Here is a 23538-nt window from a genome sequence, read left to right as displayed (position 1 = left end):
GTGAGGGGGCGTGAGTGGCAGGCCTGGCAGGGGAAGTTGGTCTGCGGTGCAGCTGCAACAGAGTCCTCAGCCGACCCGCGGGGAGCTCGGAGCAGGGGCAGCCCCAACAGTGACCCTGGAGTGATGCAAGGGGTCTCTGCTTTGTTCCCCCGTAATGGTCTGTCCCTAGTTGCCAGCTGTGCCCCACCCCAACCAGGGTAGGGGGAGCAGAACGGAAAGCCACACAGTCCCCCTGAGTCTAGTACAGTTCCCGGAGACGGACTCAGCGAGAGCCACCAGCAACCTGGAAGCAGAGGAACAGGTGTCCAGGTCCTGATGGGTGACCTGAGCAGTGCATCGCGGCACAGTCCATACAGGCAACAGGAGACCTTCTGAAGATGCCGGGAGTGAAGGATGCAAGTCAAAGCGCGGGCAGAGCCGGAAACAGCACGTTTCGTTTTAAAACACAGAGAGTATTGCTCCAAATAAAAGGAAAGGAAACATAGACGGTACTCGATGTCTGTCTGCTGAACGACTGGATGAAAGGATGAATAAAACGGTGAGATTGTGTATGGGAATCCAATACATAAAGAGGGTAACATTGCTCTTGGGCAGGTGTTGAACCTTCCTGTGCCTCAGTTTTGTCATCCTGTAAAATGGGAATGATAATGGCACCCTCGTGGATACTTTTGTGAGGATTAAATAACAATGTGTTTAAATGCTTATTAGCAAAGGGCCTGGTATTCAGTAAGAATTGGAGAAGTGTTGTCTATGATGAGGGTTGTTGCTATTGTGGGGGTGTGGTGGTTGCTGTCATGCAAAGTGCTCTCCCACCATGACAGTCTCTAGGTACAGCCATGGCATCTGCCATCTCCCCAGAGCACAGTTGCAAACCAGCAATCTACAGGAGACCGCGGAGGCACACATGTGGTTTGGGGCTGGCTCCGGTTTGTCTGGGACAAGAGTTTCTCGAAGAGTACGGACACTGGTACCTGGGGTCTCTTTAGTGGGGGACGCATAAAGCTTAAAGCAAGGATCTCGTTTCTGTCCTGTCTCACCCTTGATTATCTCAAGGAGGAAGTCTCAGGCTGCTGCTGGGGTGTCCCTAATGCCTCTCTAACACTTGCCGTTTTCTCTTTTTTAATGATGAGAGAGTAGGCTGCAGACTCAGCAATGCCCCTCCCCCCAACCCTGGCAGGGGGGGCAGAACCTGGCTGGATTTCAGTAGCATTATCTTGCTTTCAGTGTTCTCACTTTTCTAGTGACCATCTATTTATAAGCAAAATCTGTTTTTTAATTACTGTTGTGACAGAAAGATTCTTCGTAACGTAAGTTTTATAAAAATGAGTAAACCAACTTAAAGAAAAATGTGAAATAGCTATGCGGGGGGGGGGGGGGGGGATGGTTACACAAATGACTAGATTGAGATGCACTGGGTTTAAGGGACCAGACAGGAAGCGTTCGGGAGGCAGTATTGGCAGGGCTGGGACCCGCCTGCCTTCCTCTGCACACAGTTTATGCCACAGAGAATGCCCCCTGCCTTCTCATCTTCTATGTGTCTCTGATTGAGCACACCTTCCCATCCTCGCTTCAGAGCCTCTTCCTTCACAGAGTTTCCCCCCAATTCCTCCCTGGCGAGGAATCTCCCTGCTCTGTTCCCATAGCACCTCAGGGGCAATAAGGCTTTTCTATTCCATTAGAGCAGGTACAGACTAAATTCCAGTCGTTTGTACGTAGCACAACACAGAGCACGCAGCAGATACTCAGATGTTCACTCTGAGTCTGCATGTCACCAAACTGTGGCCAGATGATAAGCATGCGCACTGATCCAGGCCAATGTTACCAAAGATGGAAACTGCAGCAAAGTGCCATGGGGCCCCCAGCTGCCAGTTGCTTGGGCCTGTGATTTAAAACTTTACAATGATCATACTTAGTTAGCTTTAGCTAAACCTGATGGGGGGAGGGTGTGAGGGCTGGGTGGTGAAGGACAGAAGCGGGCAGCCGCCATCCCTGTTTCTGTGAGAAGTCCATTAGAGCTGATAGCTGCGACAGCTCCTCTTTTGTCCCCAGGAGCCATCTACTCTCATCAAAGCCACTCGCACTCCTCCTCCCCTCCTTGTGACCCTGTTGTACCCTGCTCCCCATCATAAGTGATCAGCCTTCAGTGCCGATTGTGTTAGCCGCTGATTGTGTTAGCCGCTGATCGGTAGGAAAGAGGACCGAGAACCCACAGTCTTCTTTCAACATGACAATGACCTTCTGTCTGTCTTCCACCTGGGGAGAGAGAGTTTGGCCTGGCAGAAGGCTCTCCACAGTTCTCTGATGCGCAGACTGGGATTTGAACCTCCAGCTCCTCCACTGATGGCCTTGTGACCTTGGGCAAGTGACCACCCCTTTGGTAGCCTCGGGTTTCTCATCGTGATTGCGGCCTCCACGTTATACCAGTGGAGCTGGAGCAGTGACGGGCAGGTGGCAGGGAGCTCCTGCTCCATAAACTTCTGGCTCTGCCACCTGGTCTGCTCCAGGGTTGCAATGGGGTGAGGGGCATGTCTGGGGAGACCACGTGAAAGGGAAGGGGCTCCTGTCTCCCATTGTAATGGATACAAATGAAAGGTGAGACCCCATTAAAATGGGAAATCCAGGATTTGTAATTCTAGAAGCTTAGCACCTCAGGGTGCTTGCTAAGATGCAGATTCCTGGGGGCTGGCTCCAAGGATCCTGGATACAGCCAGAAAGTGCATTTTAAATAACCCCCCAGGTATCTCCTGCATGTAGTTCCCAGATCTAGGTATTTCCTAGATCGCAGGGCTGGACAGTCTAGTCCAGAGGTCGCAAACGGGAACCACTGCTCAAAATTGAGAGTTTTCCATTCATACTGATATTCCTTGTTCTTTGGGAAAATCAGAAGCATTGCAATATCGGGCCTGCTTTTCTACCTGACCAGGGTCCAGAGCTCCGTTGCTCCTGCCCCCTCCAAATAGGGCCATGGTTTTTATTTGACATCCTGATCCAAACTTGTGTTGTTGGAGTTTGTGGCCGCTAGCTGGTCCGGTCCCCTCACCTCACAGACTGGGAAACTGAAGCCCAGAGCCAAAATGGTTTAAATGCAGAGAGCCAGCTTTGGATGCCCAGGTCAGAGGCAACCTCGGAAGAGCTGCTGTGTCCACTGTGGTGGTCCACCGTGGGTACACGGAAGCAGTGGGCGAAGGAGGACAAAGTCAGTGCAGGGCACTCCCGGGGAGGGGAGAAGCAAGCGTGAAGACTCACAGGGCCCAGGACCAGGCTGTTGCAGGGCCCAGGGAGGCTGAAGGAGGCCGTGAGAGGTGAGGGGCAGATCCAAAGCTGCTGGCCCTCATGGGTGGGACAGTCTAGGGTGGCAGAGAGCTAACTACAGGGGGTAGACCAGGGGTACGGGGCCAGCGTGGGCACAGGATGGAAGGGAGAGAGGAACGGGGGAGGAAGGGAGGGAGGGGTCCTCTGCATAACCAGTCCTAAGGAGCAGGGAACAGCTGACGGCTCTCTCTGTCCCCACAAGGAGTGGGCCTCCTTGAGGCTGCAGAAAGCAAAGCCCAGAGATGGGAATGGGAGAGAGAGAGGGAGAGAGAGAGCGAATACTCCTGGTGTTCCTTGAACTCCCAGATCCGGTTTGTTTCATGAGTTAGTAGGTACCCACCCCAATTAGGGCTGCCAGATAGGAAACAGGTTAGCCCATTAAAATTTGAGTTTCTGTCGGGGCGCCTGGGTGGCTCAGCCAGTTAAGCATCTGACTTCGGCTCAGGTCATGATCTCGCAGTCCGTGAGTTCGGGCCCTGCGTCCGGCTCTGTGCTGACAGCTCAGAGCCTGGAGCCTGCTTCAAATTCTGGGTCTCCCTCTCTCTCTGCCCCTCCCCCACTCATGCTGCGTCTCTCTGTCAAAAATAAACGTTAAAAAGAAATTTAAAATTTGAGTTTCTGACAAACTAAGTATTTTTTAACATAAGTGTGTCCCATGCAATATTTGAGACCTAGCACAAAAATTATTTGTTTATCTGAAATTCACATTTAACTGGGCATCCTGTATTTTTTTAAAGTGTTTCTTTTAACGAATTTTTAAAATTTATTTTTGAGAGAGACAGGGGGACAGAGTGTGAGCGGGGACTGGGCAGAGAGGGAGACACAGAATCTGAAGCAGACTCCAGGCTTCGAGCTGTCAGCACAGACCCTGACACGGGGCTCGAACCCACAAACCGCGAGATCATGACCTGGGCATCCTGTATTTTTATTTGCAATCTGCAACCCTAACCTCAACCCTCCTTTGGGTTTAAGCCAGGCTGGTTGGACTCATGAGTCTTGCAGTTAAAGGGATCTCAATGAAAGCAGATGGTGGGGAGGTGACTCAGCTTGCCTGGGGTCACAAGGCCAGCCAGCCAGTGAGCAGCTGGATTAGAACACAGGTCTGTGACTCAGAAGCCTGTGATTCCCACCCTCTTCACCCCGCCCCTGTCCAACAGCATGGGAGATGGCAGAGAACAGATGATCTGAAGCTCGTGCAATAGAAGCGGGTCTGAACAGAATGTGGACCAGGGAAGGGAAGAGAGAAGGGAAGGCGGACTCATAGTTTTGTCGACTGACGGAGGGGACATTCATTTTTTAATACTTTGTGCAGACTCACTCCCCGGATATTTGTCAAGCCCCCTACCGGGTGCAAGGCGCTGTGCTTGTTTCTCTGATCCTTCCAGTGGGCTGAATAGTATCATGGTTTATCCTTCCCCCTTTGCAGATGGGAGAGTGAGGCCCAGAGAGGCCACAGGTCTGGGAGCCGCAAGGAGCCCCGAGCTCCATGCCCTACCCTGCCACCCACACAGCGGCCTGTCTGCTCCAGCGCTTGCTGTGTGTTCAGATGCAACCTCCCATCCCCTGCCTGAGCCAAGCAATGAAACCGAAACTGGTAGTAAACGTTCAGTCTGGGTCTGCCCTTGGTGTGTCTGTTGTGACATACACCTGATGCTTAATCCTGTCCCCCTGCATCAGGCCACACCCCTCCTTGCATGTCCCCAGTGTGGTGCCCAGCCATGTCTCCTTTCCGTGTTGTGGGGTAGAGGCTGCTGGGGAGGGGGACAGGAGCTCAGGGCCTCAGCGGTGCCGGTGCCGGAAGTTGGATCCTGGCCTCTGGTGCCATGGTGACGGTTACTATAGAAACGCACAGGCTGCACTCAGCAGGACTACCAGGATGTGAGCAGGTTTTCACAGACTGGAGCCAACGGGGGGGGGGGGGGTGGGGGGGGGGTGGGGGGGGGGGGGGGGGGGGGGGGGGGGGGGGGTCCTTGGTAGTGGTTAGAGGACCCCCCCACACACACCCCAGAGTGAGGGCCAAGTCGTGTCTGGGGCTGCCCCACTGTGTCTCCATCTTTCTCTCCTGCCACTTCCCACTCATCCCTTCTCCTTATTCCATGCGGTCTACAGTCTCAGTGGCTCTGGCTGCTGTTTTCTCAGTCTGCAACAACCCTTCTGGCTTCTTCACTTGGCTAATTCCTCCTTACCCTCCAGGCCTCTTCCTGACGCTTTCTTCTGTTCCACAAATATTTACTGAGCGTCTGATAAGAACAAGACACTGTTCTGGTCACTGGGGACCAAGGCAGACAAGGGCCCTACTCTCATGGAGATGCCAGTCTCCATCAAAGAAGCATGCAAGTAAATGAATGAGAATACATTCAGACGGAGCCCCGGAGAGAACAAAAGGAAGGTGATGAGGCAGGAAGTACTGGGTTGTGGGGATTGGAGGCCAGGGAAGGTATGTCTAGGGAGCGGCATCTGTCCTCCCTGAGCCCTCTTGTTCTCCTCACTTGCGTGGTCTGGTCCCTGAGTCACAGGGACCAGATATAACGTCACTGCCTGCCTTCCACCCTAAGGTACTTTTTTCCTTGAAGGCAGGAGCAAAGTGTCATCTGTCTCTGTATCCCCAGTGCCGGTGCATAGCAGGGACTTGGTAAGGCATACGCATTTACTGAGTGTGACCCACGGGTCGGGCAATGTCACACATAGCTGACGTGTCCCCTTTATATTGGTTCCATGGCATAGCTGTGATTCGATCACATTTGATTGTTTTAGAGATTCAGGAACCAACCTCAGGGCCAGGTTTAGTCGTTAGCTTCAAGTCTGCTGGCTAGTGCTTAGTAGGGCTGAGATCCAAACCCAGTCTGGCCCTCCATGCCCCTTTTGTGCATCGTGATGACAGCTTAATGGAGATACGATTCACATAGTATACACTCCACCTTTTTAAAGCATACAGGTTAGTGGTTTATTCATAGAGTTGTGCGTCAACTGAGTTCCTCCAGCCAGGGCCTTCAACCTCAGCCTCATAGGAGGACCTGAAGTTCAGAAGTTGGGTGAAGATTATAGACTTAGAACCCAGGAGTCCTGTGTGGGCTGGCTGCATTTCTTTTGGCATATCAATATTGAGATTTTGCTTAGTGGCATTTTAAATGGATACGCTTGGCCTCTCTGAATTAAGACCCCAATTCTTCACTGGAAATCTCAAAACAACCTACGGACAAATAAGTTGAATTCCAGGAGAGCCTTCAGAGTGCTTTCCTAGCTGAAGTACGGGGCATGCGGTCCATGCAGCCACTCAGAATGTCTGGAATTCACCAGGCTGCGTTTTTAAAGCCCGAGGCTTCGTGGAAGCCTGACTCGATGGCATGTGCTGGCACAGAAGGGGCTTCAGCCAGAGGGAGCCAGGAGCTCTTTGCACCCCAGGACCACTCTGGCCGCCCCTTCATGAGGAACCTGTAGTGTTCAATTTAACCTGTTTGCCCGGTTCACTTAGCCCCAGTACCAGTGAGTGGAGTAGGTGATCGGTCAGTTTATCCTTTTCCTAGTGGGATGGGCTCCATCGTCCCACATTTTCACCTCCTTCCCCCACCCGCCATTTAGCGAATCACATGTGGCCTGAATCTCACCTCTGTAGTTATTAAAGTATTGAAGGGGAATGGGTATAACTTTTTTCCCAGCCTGGTGCACAAAAGAGGTCACTTGGCTTTTCACCATGAACGTCAAAGCCCTCCGTTGCCCAACCGAGCAGAATGTTCAGACTCTCTCCAGCCCCATCCCTCCCTCAGAACTCAAGTTCTTCGTCAGTCTCTAGGGGTCGGGCTGCAGTCCAAGATGGGGGGAGGTGAGCCCTGGAGGACCTCCTCAGTTCTTGCATCATCTTGCTCGTGGCCTGCTCTGCGTCTCTGTCCGTACTCGGAGACAGGGACCAAACTTGGCCAGTTGAAGCCGAAAATTATTTCTTAAAAGATTGTTTGTTGTGTAGCCTTGAGAGTTGTTCAGAGGCCGGACACTCGGGCTTGGAGATCACACATCTAGGAGCAACTTCCCAAACGGCACAACTGTTCCCCTGCTGGGCACGGACACTGCCACCAGCACCACCAACACCAGCAGGTCTGGACCCTGGATTGGGGGGATGATGCTGCCTGAAACCCGATTCACCTCACGGCCGCCGTCCTTGCCAGAATGGATTCCATGCAGTCCCTGCTTCTCAGTAGTGGCCACGTTCGTGTCCTAAGAGGGCATGTGTGATAGGAGAAACCAGGCTTACGTGCTGTCTCTCTGGGTACAAAGGAGACTGACTGGAAAGTGAATTTGGACTTTTGTAATGGGAAGTGGCCTACCAGGTAGACTCATGAGGTGGAGAGTTCTCCCCCAGATGAGCAGCCCAAACAAGTAACCGGTGTACTTCTGTGCCACGGGATTTGGAGAGGGCCATCCATTGGCCCCCCCAAGTAAATCCTTCCTTCCCCTTCTCTCAAGCCAATGGGTATCTGCTTGGCTGGCATTTCTATAACTAAGATGAGCCCCAGAATAAAGAAGCCTGCTCCAAGATGACCATAAATCCACATGGACCCAAGTGGGAAGAACTGTTCCCCAAAGGAAATCAGAGTGCTGTTTCCAAAAGAAGAGATTCTGGGCAGGAACAACGACTCATACTCACCACAACTGGGAAATTGCACAGAATTGTATTTTATTTTATTTAAACTTAAACTTAATTTTATTTTAATATATAGAGACCTAAGTCCCAAAGGTAGAATTTCAGGCTCAGAGGTCGTGTGTATTTTAAATCTGAACAGACATTGCCAGTATTTCCAAAAAGCTTCATAGTAATTCTCTTCCCTTCCAGTAACGTATGAGCATATCTTTTTCCTGTTCTTCCCAGCCCTGAAGTTTTTCTTTTTGCCAAGCTGAGAAAAGTGATGCGTCCTTGCTGGATTCTGTATGCTCCAGTGACAGCATCTGTGTGTCTCCGCACTTTTGTATTTGTTATATACCTCGTTTCTCCACCTGGATGTCCTTTTTCTCCTCCCCAGCCTGCTGAGCTCCTACTTGGCTTTCAAAACCCAGCCACAAGGCCCTGTACTTGGGAGGCTTCCCTAATCCTCCACAGTCAGCTTGCCTTCCTCCCTACTGCCTGCTCTCTCTGTGTTCCCCCCTGCCAGCCCCATCGCAGGGCACTAACAGGATTTGGGTCTCTGGAAGTCTTCCCCATAGCACTGTAAGCCGCTAGAAGAGAAGGATCCAGTTTTCTCTGGATCCCCTCTGCCTGAACTGTGCCTGGTGCAGAGGAGCGGCCCAGGGAATGTTCATTTGTTAAATGCCATTATAACAAAGCCTGTTCACAAATGTTTGTGGGGTGAGGGAAGGAATCTTGTAAAAGGATACTGGTGCTTGTAGCTGTCCAGGCAGGGTGAACTGGAAGGAGTGTGCAATTACAGAATCTGTGGGCAAAGCATCTCGGGGCCAGAGGGATCCTGAGGGTACCGTGTAGGCCTTGATCGGTTTAGAATTCCTATGATTCTGACATTCTCTGTTCTTTCTGGACTCAGGCATCCAAGGTCACCTCATTATGGCTCGCTCTGTGTGAAGACAGTACCCCAAAGGGGCCATCGATTTGGAATATCTGATCAGCTTTCTGAGTCAGATCCACTAGCTCGTAAAATCCAATAAATGTCAAAGATCTGTCAGGCCCATTAACCTCTGGAGGTCTATTAAAAGGCTGCTTTAGCTAAGGAGATTCTGTTTCTGTCATACAGACACCAGGGCAGCCAATTTGACATATGCCTGAGTTCAGTAAGTTAGGAAGGGGGCAGATTTAAAATGGGATAACTTGATCTCTGCTAGTTTTATCTTAAGACTCTGCCGTTTCTTCACTGGTCCACAGAGGGCATCTGCTAATTTGCCCAGCCCTGTGATAGGTATATGGGCGGGGGCTTCCTCCAGGGAACATTCTAGAACTTCTAGAACTAGGTAAAACCTGCCTCCAAGATAAAAAAAAAAAAAAAAAAATGAACCCAGTCCCTCCCTTCATAATATCCTATGCACATCTCTGTTTTATCCCTTAAACCACTAAAACATAATTCTTTGTTGCCTGTGGGTCCTTCCTATTATATTGTGAGTGCCTTAGGAACAGTGTTTGTAGGGATTCACTCTAATAGGAAGGGAGGGACAACTGTAACCAAAATTACTTGAGCAAAAGAAGAAATGTGGTTGGCACACCTGTCACAAGTCCTCCCATACGTGGCAGGATAGGCACTGGCAGGTTTCACGTGACAGCAAACCGAACAGCCCTGTTGAAAAGAACCTTTCTCTCAGGAGAGCCAGCCAGTCTCCCGGGCTGGTTCCCACTGGCCCAGTGTGGGGCCACTTGCCAATCCTAAAGCATTCCTCTAGCAAAGCAGTTGCCATATTGTGCTGTAATTACTGGTCTACCTGCCTGTTTCCCATCCAGAATTATGACTTCCTTGATGGGTGGGACCAACTCCATCTCGCCAGTGTCTAGTTTAAGGCTGGCACACAATAAGTGCTTCCTGAATGTGTGTGTGTGGGGGGGGGAGGGGCGGGGGGGAGGTGGATGGATGAATCAATGAATGAATGGATGAGTGAATGAGTGGAACTAACATTGTTGAAGGCCTTTGGTGTATGAGGCCCCGTGAAATCCACCTGTTGGACGCCGTGTTTCCAAAGTGGTGCAAAAATATTCCCTACCTCCCATGCTTTTCTGGGAGGAGACCTTGTATGTCCACGTCAAGAGGCAGAGTCCATTTGCACTCCTCTTGAGTCCTTGTGGCTGGCACCTGTTACGTTCACTAGAATGTGAGGGAGGTGATGCTGGCTAACTTCTGGGCCTTCAGAGAGCTGTAGCTTCTGTCTTCACCTCTTGGAACACCCCTCCACGCCACACTGTGAGGAAGCACAAGCAGCCATGCGGAAAGGGGTAGCAGAAAGAACCAGAATTCCCTCCAGCAGCCCCTCAGACTTCCCAGCTGGCGGTCAGAACTAACTGCCAGTCACATGAGCGAGGCCTTCAAGCCATCCCTGGGCCTTGGCTGGCACCACATTAAAGCAAAAGAACCACCCAGCCAACCTACAAAATCGGGAAACATTAATAATAACAATAATAATATAATAATAATATTTTGTTCTCAATCAGTTCCATGGAAGTAGAGGCTCAGAGGCATTAAATAGCTTCCCTTAAATCACACAGTCCTTAGACAGTAGAACATCAAACTTGCAGCCAGGATGTGCTCAGAGAAGAAACTCATTTGGCCAGCCATTACCGATGGAAATCAGTAATAGGAAGGCAAACTATTTTACAAAGTCACAGAAATGCATCTCGGAGCCAGGCACTGGATTTGGTTAGAGTCTCTTTGAGGCCTCGGGCATGGTAGCTAGGTGTATGGACATAGGGCAGGGGCTATACCAGCATCAGAGTGTGAGGGATGTAGGCTGCTGTGATTTACAGGGAGGGGGTGGCATAGAGTGTGGAAGTCAGGAGGGCGCATGCCCATCTGAAAGAGATGGCTACCACGAGGGCCCTGCCTATTGCTGCCAGGCGTGTGGGTCGGCCCAAGACCACCAGATCCTTCAGTATTTCAAAAGCACAACATATTCAAGTATCTCCATCTTGTTGAGTTGGGAGGAAGGCGGCGGGTGGGGGGGGGGGCGCGCTTATGGAGAAGACATTTGAATTCCAGATCTGACCCACAGAACCCAGATTTTGATTTTTTTTTCGAAAGAACTTGCTAGAATATAGAACATAACTACTGTCTTTGTTCCAGCAGAAAAAAAGCAAATTTTTTTCACTATAAGCTCCATAAAGGGCTTCAAAATGTTGCTGGTTTTTGGGTTGTTTTTTTTTTCATAGTTAAGATAATTCACTGGGGACTCCTGGCCCATCTTCCACCTCCTAACTAGCTTTTGCTTCTCTGAGCTGTCATCATCCTATGAAATGCTGCTCTCTCCCAAGGGAGGCCAGCCAGGGAAATGCCATGTGGAAAGGAAGGCACCTCCTGCTTTCTTAGGCCTAGACAGCCATGGGTTCTCATCCCACCAGGAGCTTGGTCCCTCGCAGGTACGGGGTCCCTGGTTCAGTCTGGAGAGATGTCATACTCTCTGCATACTGGCGGCCCCATGGCGCCCTCCTGGGCAGAAAGCATCTCATTGGATGACCTCACTCACTGGGTCCAGGACCTGAAGGTGAGGCATCCCCAGGGAGGCTAAGCCAGACCTACAGTGGCCCTAGAGGTCCTCACTCAGAGAGGCCAGGTAGCCATGCTGCCTTCTATCTAGCCTCAAGCTCACGACCCCTGTTTCTCTGTGTTCTTCTGCCCTTCAACAGAAGTGAAAGCCTTCTGTGCTTCTCTCTGTCTCATGGTGCCTCGTGCTGCCGCCTGGGTACATTTCACATCCATGAACTTCTTTACCATTTACGGCAACCCACCAGTTTTATAGCGGTGCCTGACCGGGGCTCAGAGAAGCGGGCGACTTGTTCAAGATCGTACAGTTGGTGAACATAGTAGACCCGGGTATTTTGTGATTATTTATACATTTATGGTTACTTATAGTTTTCACTCAGCAAATTTTTAAAAGAATTCCTACGTTAACAATTGAAAAGTCCCCTTTCTCACCCTGATTCTCGTATGCCCGGTCTTCTCCCCACAGGCAGCCCACTGTTACCACCTTTTTGTATGTACTGAAAGTCATGAAATTGGGATGAAGTTGGGATGAGTTGGGATCAGCCGAGCTCCGTGGCCACTCGGTTACGGATCATCACCTCTTGGAGAAAAGAGGTAAAGGCCCCTCCCGGTCCCCGAGTTCAAGCAGACTGAGTGTATGGCCCTGGCAAGTGCCTCAGCCTCCTTGAGCCTCAGTTTCCCCACCAGTGCTGTGAGAACGTAGCTGCTGGGGTTTTGTCTGCGAAGATCAAGAAGTGTACCACATGTGCTTGCACGAAGTTGGGCAAAGGGATAAGGTTTCCCAATTCACTCTACTCCCTGTTGACCCTTCGTTCATTCCACGCCGTACCTCCAGCACCTCGAAGAGCGCCTGGCACATTGTAAGCATTCAATAAGTATCTGTTGCCTAAAAGAACAAATGAACCATTGGCCCGTGTGCTGGAGCTGCAGCTCACCAACTAGGTGTCTTTAGACTGGCCCCCTACCCCTCTCCTAGCCTCAGTTTCCCCATCTCTGAGGAAGTGGGTCCCTTCCTCCGGGTCTCAACCCACCCAGCCCAGTCTGCATCTGAAACAGCCTTCAGGGGCCGGTGAGCAGCCCAGGGGAAGTTGTCCTTCTGTTTCCCTGAATATTATTCTTCAACTTGCATCCATTTTGGAGTATTCAGCGTTGCCATGGTATCACAACTGATCCCTCTCTCTGTCTTTCTCTCTCTTTCTCTCTCCCTCCCTTAACCACTCTCCCTTCCTCTTCCCTGCACCTCCCACCCCACCCCAGCAGACAGTCCAGGGGCCTTAAAGGGCCAGCTCTGCAATTTCCAGAGAAGGATGCTTTCTGAAGTCACAGGATAGCTGTTGTTTCCTGGCCAGGCGTTCACTTGATTCATCCTTTGGGGAGGCACATTGTAGCTAGGAGCTGTGGAGTCAGGGCTCCCCAAGGAAGGGGAGGCTGTCCCCAGGCTGCGAGTGGCGACTAGGCCTGAAAGGTGAGAACCTCATGCTACCCGGCTGATTCTCCAGAATCAAGCTGGAGGCAGAAATGGGAACAGTCTCCAGACGGGCCTGTGGAACAGAAGAGCCTGGTTCTGCCAGAGGCCAGAGCACGGCAGACGTGAAGCCACTCGAGGGACAGTAATTAATGTTTAAAATGTGAGACTTGAATGGAGACACGGTTGCCCACAGACGCCACTGCCGTGGCTTTGAAAATGACAATTCTCAGATTTACTGAGATATAACGGACACGTAACGATGGTGCAAGTTTAAGCTGTTCGAGGTGATGGTTCGATACGTGCGTATATTGCAGTGTTGACCACAGTATCAGTTAATACATCCCTCACCTCACATAATTACCAGGTTGCTGTTATGGTGAGCACATTTAAGATTTACTCATAACGACTTTCAGGTCTACAATCCAGGATTATTAACTATGGTCACCGTGCTGCACATTAGACGCCCCGAACTTAACTCATCTTATGACTGGCAGTTTGTGCCCTTTGACCGACTTCTCCCCATTTCCCCCACCTCCCAGGTCGTCATAAACATCAGTCTACCTTTTGTTTCTATGAGTTCTCCATTTGTAGATTCCACGTATAAGTGAGATCATACAGATCGTGTTTGTCTTTCTCTCTCTGACTTAGTAGGGATGGAAATTCTTAAAGGCATTACCATGGTAAGAGGGAAGGGCCAAAGGTCCCATAAGTAACAAAGATTCTGGCAAAGGCTGCTAAATAGCAATCAATCAGAATTGTTATATAAATGAGGACTGTAATAAGTAATAACTGTGTGCCTGTTGGGTCCCCATTTCACTGATGAGGAAACAGTGGCCCGGAGGGGGTCCAGTACCTGACTGTGTGGTACCGTGTTGACGTGGTGAGACCGGAACCCTGTTGTCCAGAATCCCCCTCCCTGCATGGTTCCAGGTGTGAGCTGGCCAAAAGAGGCGTGTGCACAAAAATCCGGAGGTGGAGGGGAGCGGTGGCTACACTCTCTGAGAAGTGTGACTGCGTTGGCTGTGGTGGCAAGTGAGACACAGAGTTGACAGTGGTACCCACGGGCCTTTACTCTTTTGCGCTCTGTGTCCAGCTCTCCTCCCTTCACCCTCACAGCAGACACATGGAGGCATCAGCTCCCCTTCCCAGTCCCATTCAGCTTCCCGATCGACTGGCCCGCGAGCCTTCCGATCCTCCCTGCCCCATCCAGACCTTCCTTCGCCCCCACTGGATAAGGCCAAACTCCGATAGTAGAGCCCTTATTCTGTGCCCCTTAGTGGCCTTCTCCCCACTTGAACCCTGACTAATACTTTGACCAAGGCACAGCTCCTGAGAGATGGAAGGAACCTCAATTGAAACCCAGCGCCATAGGAGAAGTCTGCAGTTCTCTCCATGATGTCCTCGAAGATGTTGAGAGAGAGTTATCAGGCACCCAGGTGCCTAGCGCTGTGGCAGACTATGGATGACACCAACGAATGAGAAGCCGGGCTTGCTCTCAGGGAGCTTTCAGAGATAGAAAATGAACAGACACAAGGCATTGAGAACACCCACCTGTCAGGGTCTTTCCTAGCAGAGATCATGTCAACCACTGTAGTTTAATTACGTAAGCTTTTGTGTAAGACAGAAGGCCATGCCCTGGGGTGGGGGGGGGGGGGGGCGGGGGCTGTGAAGGTGAGGGGCATGGGCGCTGGCCTGGTGGGGTAAGTAATTACAGAGATTGTACCTAAAGATGCACATACCGACTGGTATCTGCTGTGTGCACTTGGCCAGCATCCAAGTCCTGTTCTTCCAGAGACTTGTTCCTTTGGGGAAGGATGTCTTCTCTAGTCTCATCCCATGTGGTCTGGGCTGACCCTTCTCCTTGGCCACAGTGAGTGGTTCTGGGTAGAACACATGGCCCAGGTTAGCCTGCTGAGGGTCCCCTGAAGGACTTTTGGTGGAACCCTGGGAAAGGGGCCCTCGTGACTCACTCCTCACCTGGCTGGTTGGGCTCCGGGGCATCACGGAGTCTGAAGTTTCTTTTCCTCAGAGGACAGGGTTGGGTGACGCATATAAACCAGGGCCAATAGGAGGCTCCCCTCCCTCCAACAGGAGGGAGCCGAACCCCATCAGGCCAGGAGGTCAGGAGGCCTTTTCTGGTTCCAGAGCTGTCTGTACGTTTCTTCTGCACTCCCTATCACAGACGCGATCACCCAGTTGGAGGATTATCTGATGACTGTCCCTCACAGATGCTGCAGGGGACTATGGGGAGCCGGAGCTAAATGGAATGAGGGTCAGTCCTTAGAGAGTGGTAGACAGAGCAGTGGGCTGCAGTGCTCATGCCCGTCCAAAGAGGGCAGCAGTGACCACTACAGGCAATCGGTGCCAAGTGATCCTGGAATCTTGTTTTCTCAAGAAGCCAGAAACCTAGGCTTGGATGTGAAGTTGCCTGATTTTAAATGCTGGAAGCCACTTTTAAGATAAAATAAGACATGCCTAGGGGCCGGGTTCTGCTAGCACTCTGCCTGTATGCCCTGCACCAGCTCTAAGTGCCCAAGGGACAGGGCCAGCACCAGGCCCAGATATGAAGGGGGGGAACAGGTGTTTCTTGCCGTATGTTTCTGGCTGGGCCATGGTGTGAGGAGCCAAAGGATCCAACTTTCTCGGCAGCACCAACAGAACTGCCAAGGCGCGTCTGATCGGCCTGGTGGCCCAGAGTCATCATGAGTAAGAACACCTATCTCTTAGGGCACCTGGGTGGCTCGGTCGGTTGAGCGCCCAACTCTTGCTTTCTGCTTAGGTCAAGACCTCGCGGTTCGTGGGCCTGGGCCCTGCGTTGGGCTCTGTGTAACGGTGCAAAGCCTGCTTGGGATTCTGTCTCCCTCTCTCTCTGCCTCTCTCTCTCTCTCTCTCTCTCACTCTCAAAAAAAAAAAAAAAAAATATATATATATATATATATATAATAAACTTAAAAAAAAAGAGCACCTATCTCTTTGCCTCTCAGGCAGCTGCAGAAATGCTCTGAGCGTTGCATCGTTCTGTTTACTACATGCCCTGACTTCCTCTATCAAGAAGGGGCCCCCAAACCCGTGTCTTCCCAGCTGCCTTGCTAGGATTTCTGGAGCCTGAGGAAGATGCGGGCCCGCCCTGCCAGCTTCTGGGGCCCCTCTGAGCCCTGGGCAGCTTTGGGCAGCGAAGCATGAGGGAGAGACGATGGTGCGCCTGTGGGTGGCAGGCAGGCTTTTGGTGGCAGACGTTGGCACCTGCCCAAATAAGCGACCTTCGCTCAGCCTGCATATTTCAGCAGCAGCTCAAACCTGCCGGTGGAGAGGGGGGCCCTGCCTCGAGCCCAAGGCCAGCTGGCCATTTTCCAAAGCCTGCCCGCACCAGGGGGGCAGTAAGCCATGGCACCCCGTCCGTCTCAGGGAGACTGCCAGCGCCATCCCTTGCGTCCCTCAGCATGGCGACTGAGACCCTCCAGGAATCTGTCCGTCCCGCCCCCTTCCGTACCCCGTCTCTGCCACTTCTCTGGGCACTTTAGCACCTACCCATCCGTTCTGCAAAGATTTGCTGCCGCTACGTGCGGGGACCGGGGAGGGGTGATGACAGTACCTACCCTCCAGTAGCTCCCAGTGGCAGATGAAGTTATCACAGACATATGTGTGGAAGTGCAAACTTTGCCGAGTGTCAGGGAGGGAAAGAACAGTGCGTCGTGGAGCATTAAACAAGGCATCTGACTTAGTCTGGGGGTGGGCGTCCGTGTCAGGGCAGAGTGTTCGAGCTGAGCCCTGGAGAGCGGTTTTGAGCAGGGAGCCCGACGTGCAGAGATGGAGGCCCCTCGGGCTGCTCCGTGAGAACAGGGTGGTGGGTGGTGGGTGCTCCCTGGTGGGTGCGGGGGAGCTGTCAGGAGGCTGTGACAGTATAGTCCAGGAGGAGGTGGTGGGTGCTGGGAGGAGGGCCGTGGCAGCAAAGATGGGGCGGAGAAGTGGGCAGATTCGGGCTATATTTAGGAGGCTTTGGTGACAGTTTGGACGAGTGAGTGGGCAGGTGCCAGGGTGCTGCCTGTATTTGTGGCTTATGCACCTGGGTGGCTGGCAGTGCCGTGGCTGGGACGGGGAATCCTAGAGGAGAAGCAGGCTGTGGGGAGGGGCACTGTGGAGAGCAGGGGACATCTGAGCCAGCCCAGGGCCGTTACCTGCTTTTCCCAGATGCGCTCTGCCCCTCATGCCGCCATGCTTTTCCGCGTACAGCGTTCTCTGCCTGGAACACTGTTTCTTTCTGCTTTCTGGGCCAAATGCCTGTTTGTGCCCCAAGGCCCCGGTCAACTGCCCCCTTCTCTGTGCCACTCAGCTGCATCTGTTGTGGGAGCTTAGCGCATCACTTCACTAAGTGGGGAGGGGAGGGGGGAGGTGGTCACCTTGGCTCCTGGGAACAGGAAGGCAGGGTGTGTGTGTGTGTGTGTGTGCGCGTGTGTGTGTGCGCGCGTGCACACATGTGTGAATGTATAGACAAAGGAGGGAGTGTGGAGTGTGGAGGACCGGCCTCGCCCGTCTCCAGTGCTTCTGAGAAGACTGTATGTGCTCTGCTGCTCCGGGTCGGGGGCTCTGGAGCCAGGTGCACCTGGATTTGAGTCTGGGCTCTTCCGTGTAATAAGCTCTGTGGCCTTGGGCAAACGCTACCTTTCTAAGCCTGAGGATACTCCTCTGTATTAGATTCTGACAGCGTGTGCCGCACTGGGCTGGTGCGAGGAGGGAATAAGACCCTTAGCTGGGACCCGGCATATCAAAGGCACTCCGACATGATGAACGTTCACAGCAACCTCCCCCATGCCCAGGGACGAGGTCTCCGCCCACCATACAGGTCTTGTCTCCTGGTTGTTCCTGCACATAGGAGCACGTACCCCTGCGCTCCTGGGGGCACCCAGCCAAGCGACGACCATTATGTGAATATGTGTGTTCTCTGGGAGCTCCCAGAGGGCTGGAGTGCCGTCTTGCCCTGCTTGGCATTGTCTCCCTGGCACCTAGCCTGAGCTGGCACATAGTGGGATGCCACGAGCATTTATCAAATTAATGAGTGAATACAGAATGCTAGTCTCCTGCTCCCCTTTCTCCTTTCCTCCTTCTTTCCTGTTTCTTTGAGCCCCGCCCCCACCCCCACCCCCACCCCCACCGGATCCGGGGCTGGCCTCACTGCCCTCCCTGGGTGGCACAAAGCTGGTGACCAGAACCTAGAAGGGAGGTGAAATGGCCGAGACAGATCTGAGGCGCCTCCTGACACTGCGTGGCGTGGCCAGTGTCTGTCAAAGAGCTGGCACTCCTTTATTTAACTGATGGCTGCTGTCACCTTTCACACCTCTGAGCACGCTTGAGAAATTATACTTTCCCTTTTTTTTAATCCCAAGGCTCGTTATTATTTTTATTACTTGCAGGATCTCATCCCTTGGTTTAGGCATCCTAAATGAAGGCTGTAATTTATATTCAGCCATATGGTGACTCTTCTAATTTGTTAATCGTTGTTAAACTTTAACCCGCTATGAGATTTTTACCAGAAGGTATCACATTGCGTGAAGAACCCTTAAAATGGTCTACAAGTTTGTTTCTTCTTCCGAGTCCCACCAAATAAAACCAGTGCAGGAAGACATCCCCCTGCCGTCTGAAAGACTGGTACTCATCCTCCCGAAATCAAGCCATTTCTTTCCCATTATCTTTGGGAGCCGAGGCTAAAGACATGTACGTGGAAAACAAGAAGCAGCAGGCAGTCTGATTTTTCCCCTTTTTTTCCTTCAGGAAATTGCTCTCTTATGCAAGAGAAACGCAGGTTCACCCACAGCAGAGCAGTCATATGATAAGAAATCTGTCTGCGAGAGAGGGAAGCTCATTTCCCTCTTTGAGAAGCTGCATTTGTTCGAGGGAGACAAGGAGAGAGAAAGCAGTTTTGCTGGGGGACAGGGAAGAGATTAAGGCATCATGACAAGCACATGGTTTAGAAATGAGCCCAATTAAAAAAACATGAACCCATCTGACCCTCATATGAAAATCCGGAGCTGTCATTGTCCACTCCTTGATTTGAGAGACCAGCACAGTTATTCTGGAGATCATTAAGATTCTGGTGGAATGACTTCTCTGGTCTTGCTTGTGATTTCCATTTTCTCATTACTGACAGAAGCTGCGTTTATGGATCTTTCTCTTTTAAACAGGAGCTTCTCAGACTAATGTTTTAAAAATTGGCCTTCCCAAAAGGTATAATGCCAAAGCTTAAATGGGCTCATCTCGGCTGGTTCTGTGAGAACAGTCCCCCCTCCCCTTCCGCCCCCCTCTACCATCTAAAAAAAATTTTTTTTTCCCTTTGGAGATGGGATTCGCAGCCATGGCAGGCAATTAGATTTCAAAGCTGGAGAACTCTGTTGCCCTTTGCCAGGAACTGCTGAAGCAAGCAACACAGCCCATGGGTTTTGAATGCCTGGCCCGGAAGCAGGCCCTCCTGATGCAGCTCTCCCAGGATGGGCTAGAGGAGTGTGTTTGTCTTTGTTCTGCAAAGGGAAATCTAATTTCATCCCCCGAGCCCTATCTGCGTGGTAATTCCGTAGCTAGGCGACACCGGCATTCAAAAGGCTGGGAGATTGCCCACTTTGTGAAATGCTGAGGGTTGGCACGGTCCGGGAGAGGGTCAGCTGCCAGGGAGCAGGTCAGCCCCCGGGCTTGATCCTCAGCCTTCCCCCGTGGCTCTGTTCGTTGGAGGGCTGCTATCTCTCTGAAGACTGAGGGTACCCTTGTGTGCCCAACTCAGCCTTCTCTCTTGCTGGCTGAGTCACGGGGTTTGGGAATGAGATCCGATTTCCAAAGCTGCTGAGAAAATGCCAACACTTGTTCAAGAAGCAGGCTGGTGCTGTGGCTGGAGCTCTGGACTGGGAGCCGCCTGGAGACAGACCCAGAGTTGGTGGGTCATGTCTGTGACCCCAGACAGTGCTGCTGCTCTCGTGGAGCTTATCTTCTCACGAGGGGGTAGGGTGGTGGGGGGAAGGAAAAATACATGACTAAATAACGAGAAAGATACTGGCTAGTGATAAGTGCTGGGATCAAAGTGAAACTAAGTGATGTGAAAGAGCAAGACTGGAGGGCTTCTCTGTGGAGGTGACATTCGCGGTGAGCCCTGATGAGAAGGAGCCAGCCATGCAGACGTCTTGGGGAACAGCATCCTAGGTAGCGGGAACAGCAAGTACAAAGCACCTGAGCAGGGAGTGATCCTGGCACATCTGTGAAGCAGCAAGAAAGCGGGTGTGGCCAGAGACTGGCAAGGGACAAAGACACGACTGGAGATGAAGCCAGAGAGGTAGGCGCAATGATAGGAAGGAAGTTGGGAGAGATGCTGAATATTTTGTGGTCGTTTTGGAGGCAGAGGAGAGACAGATGATCTGGTTTGTGTTTTAAGAGCATCACCCTGCTTTCTGGATGGAGAATGGGTTGGAGGGGCTTGAGGCGAGAAGCAGGGCTGCAGGTCAGAAAGCTGCTGCTGTCCTCCACGTGGGGGCAGGAAACAGTTTTGTCTTCCAGTGACAAAGGATGCCTTCCACAAAACAAATAGGCTACCCTTCTTCAAGAAAATGTTTCCAGGGTTTTTGCTTATTCTGGACATCGAAAGCCTCAATCCAGTAGAGAGCTGGCTGGAGGTTGTGAGTGCTCTCTGGAGTATGTTTCACTAACCAGGCCCCAGAAACTCGCCTGTGTGCAAAGATCCGCTTTCATGGCCACCAGCCGTCCTGCAATAACAAGCCAATGAGAATGGACTTGAGCACAGCATATAGTCAGAGCAGACCCCCACCGGAACGCCGAAAAGGCCACGTGGGGCACCTCTGATGGTATGTGAGCAAAGCAAAATAATATACCCCATGACTGATTTTGAGGGCTGCGTTCGGACCACGGGGCCTGATGCTTAGGCGTCTACGGAAATCAGCACAAACAGGGATACGCGTGACGCATGCTATATGCAAATGCCTTATGTATTCATAGAATTCCAAAGTGGTTATCAGTTACACCACACAAAAAGGAGCAAATCATGTGCATTTGATTGTGTGTGATATTGTATACCATTCAGACTCCTTAAATTCTTTGTGACTTAGGGAATCGTTCACGCAGCTGCCATCATCTGACCAGCTGAAGAACTGTCCAGATGAGCCTATCTCGAAATGTAGAATTATCTGCAAATAAATAAGGGTTGTTTTAAATCACTAGGTTTGGGGTGATTTATTACACCGCGGTAGATAACGGATACAACTAACAATCACCGTCCCCGGGTCTGAAGCAGTCACCGCCCCCAGGTCTGAAAGGACACACAACTGCTAGAGACATGTGCTTTAGGAAGGTGGGAACAGGGGAGAAATACCCTAACCTCTCTCTCCTCCCCACTCCCTATTTGTTTTTTTTGTTTTTTTTTTTTCCAAAGGCTCCCACCGAGCAAACCCAACCAGAAACCAGAGGTTGAGAGAGCCTGGCTGATGCAATCCAGAGAGGTCAACCTTCCAGGGCTGGAGATTGATCTGGAGGTGGGCGGAAGGCACAAATGGAAAGTAGCCAGCATCTGAGGATGAGTGTTGAGTTCTCACACTCCCAATCGGTGCCCGGCCCCTGTGGTCCCGCGGAGCCCTCCATCCTTAGAAAACCCAAACACACGGGGCCAGTTTTTCCAGACGTCACTTGATTTCCTGAAGAAGGGAAAACAATTTGAGACCACTCTGTTGCTGTTCTTCCTGAGCTTTAAGGGGATGATTTTCTCCACAGTCCGTGTTGTGCTGACCACAGCTGGCTGCCCTATACTCCGCATGAAATAGAAGTAAGAATGCAGTGCTCTCCAACTGGACCAGGGACATCATCTGTCACCCTTGCCTCCCAGACCACGGGAGAGCTTTTCAATCATCCTTCAGACTTTAAAGAACTCCCGGGGGGCGCCTGGGTGGCTCAGTCGTTGAGCGTTCAACTCCTGATTTCAGCTCAGGTCATGATCTCACGGTTCATGAGTTCCAGTCCCACGTCTGGCTCTGTGCTGACAGTGTGGAGCCTGCTCGCGATTCTCCCCCTCTTTCTCTCTCTGCCCCTCTCCTGCTTGCGCGCGCTCTCTCTCTCAGAAATAAATAAACATTAAAAAGTAAAAAAGAACTCCCAGGTCCCTGTTGCCAGCGAGCACCACTCTCCCGGTGCCAGCCCGTCTCTGGGACTCTATACATTCCTGCCGCGCAGAATCCCACCGGCAGGTTGCCACGTGATCACAAAGTCAGTGACCTGCAGGAACAAAAGGATCTTGGCGTGGCCGGGGGACACCAAAGATCTGCTCTGGGGCTTGGAAGGAACCAGGGGGACTTTTTCTTTCAACAGGCACCGCTGGGGCAGGAAAAATGAAACCCCCTTTTCAACACTGCCCTTTCATAGTCGCCAAGGAGAGCCTTCACGAGCTGGTGATAATTTCAACTTCATTCTGGAAATGTGTAAGAGATTGCCATTTTCTTGCCATTTTATCTGAAATGACATCAGATTGGAGAGTTGCCTCGCTTTGGAGAGTGGCTGGGCAAGGCTCCTGGCAAGGCAGGGCTGGAGGGAGAAGCCTGAAGGGTCTGGGCAGGTTGAGTGATTGAGGAGCAGGAGAGTTTGCAGAAAATTCTGAAAGACAGACACAGCCAAAGTAACTCTAGCTTCTCGCAGAAGACCCCCAAAGAGGACCAGCCCCAAACAGGACCGGCCGAAGGGAGGGCAGAGGGGAGGCTGCAGGAAGACAACGGGGCGGAGACACAGCCAGCTAGTATCTATTAGAGGTAGAGCCTGACTCCGGGAGGGGCGGGAGCCTCCTGTCCAGTGTTAGCCGCCAACGTCGGAAAAGCAGTAGAAGGAATTGGCAAAGCAGCTACTCTCCTGGGAGACAGACCTAATGGGCCCGTTTCATCTTGGGCCTTATGAGGCTGGGGTCCTGTTTCAGGTAGCGACTCCTTAATGAGGCCCAGCGTGGAGAGGCTGTACAGCTGAGCTGTCTATCACACGGCGATAAACAGGGCTCCTCTTGTTTCCTGTCTTTTTCTGCTACAGAATCCAGTCCCATCCATCCTCCTAAGTGACGAGCCACGGTCAACACCCCGTTTTTCCCATCCACGGCTGGAGGATAATGATGCCAGTTCTCATTGTGCTTCCAGACCTTGGGACCCGAGGGACCAGCCTTTTTTTTTTTTTTTTTTTTTTTCCCTGCCAGAGATAGGGAAAGGACAGGCCAGTGTTTCGAACAAACGCTTACCCTTCTTCCCGTTGAATAGACGCGGGGAAGGCTGTGGAAGAGGGAGAGGGGCAGCCTCGAAGGCCCGGCAACCAGGCCAAGAGGAGCATTCAATCAGAGACCTGACATTTGCCTATTGCCCTCTTATCAGAGTCGCTAAGTCACTGGGGCCTTTGTGCCGCGGAATTGGGAAGGAAGGAATGGCCCGGCCCAGCCAATCCCGTGTCCGGCCCTCTGCCCAGGCGCCTGCCATTAGCATTTCCCTGACATCTGACTGATATCTTCATTTCACTTCGGTACACAGGCCACCTCAAGGCCAAGGTGACAGTGACCTCTGGCGCTGCAAGCAGCAC

At 51.8% G+C, this 23538-nt stretch overlaps 1 protein-coding gene across 1 annotated transcript in view; it reads left to right on the top strand.

Moving 5' to 3' along the window:
- LOC125168466 (uncharacterized) overlaps nucleotides 1-21804 on the top strand; it is a 428202-nt gene extending 406398 nt beyond the window's left edge. The window contains exon 8 of the mRNA XM_047863634.1: nucleotides 21377-21804. The gene's annotated coding sequence lies outside the window, so the exon portion shown is untranslated. The remainder of the gene's footprint in view (nucleotides 1-21376) is intronic.
- The last annotated feature ends 1734 nt before the right edge of the window (nucleotides 21805-23538 follow it).

Source organism: Prionailurus viverrinus, chromosome A1 (assembly GCF_022837055.1).
Source record: "Prionailurus viverrinus isolate Anna chromosome A1, UM_Priviv_1.0, whole genome shotgun sequence".
Lineage (NCBI taxonomy): Eukaryota > Metazoa > Chordata > Mammalia > Carnivora > Felidae > Prionailurus > Prionailurus viverrinus.
This window is presented reverse-complemented; position numbering and strand designations above follow the sequence as displayed.